Here is a 451-nt window from a genome sequence, read left to right on the forward strand (position 1 = left end):
GCAAGGGGCCGCCGATGACGAGGCAGGTACCTCAGTAGGAGCTCTAACGCAATCAAGTGGCTGGGGCAAGTCCCGGTTATTCGCACAAGTTTGCAGGCAATTCATTCATGTTGCATAATATCAGTATGGGCGAAAACCACAATAACTAGGACCAAAAAGTTTGCCCCGTTGGAAACGATCCTCAACTGCCAAAGAGGGACCGCTCGCTATTGATGTGGTCAACCATTTGATGATGTGTTTAGCTTGTTACCTGACGGAGATTTGCTCGGATGACCGCATAATCGGCCGTGGCTCTGACGGTTGGTTTCAGTACCAACTGGACCTCTGGTCGCCGTCTTACCCGGTTGAAGAGCCCCTGCCGTCCTTGTCAATGCCCTCGGCTAGGAACACACTAAGCCAGGCGGTTGCGGAGTTCAATACCCGTTTCTCGATGCCTTACGTTTTAGTTCTA

This window comes from Gregarina niphandrodes (genome assembly GCF_000223845.1).
Source record: "Gregarina niphandrodes unplaced genomic scaffold scaffold00015, whole genome shotgun sequence".
In the NCBI taxonomy this organism is placed as follows: Eukaryota; Apicomplexa; class Conoidasida; order Eugregarinorida; family Gregarinidae; genus Gregarina; species Gregarina niphandrodes.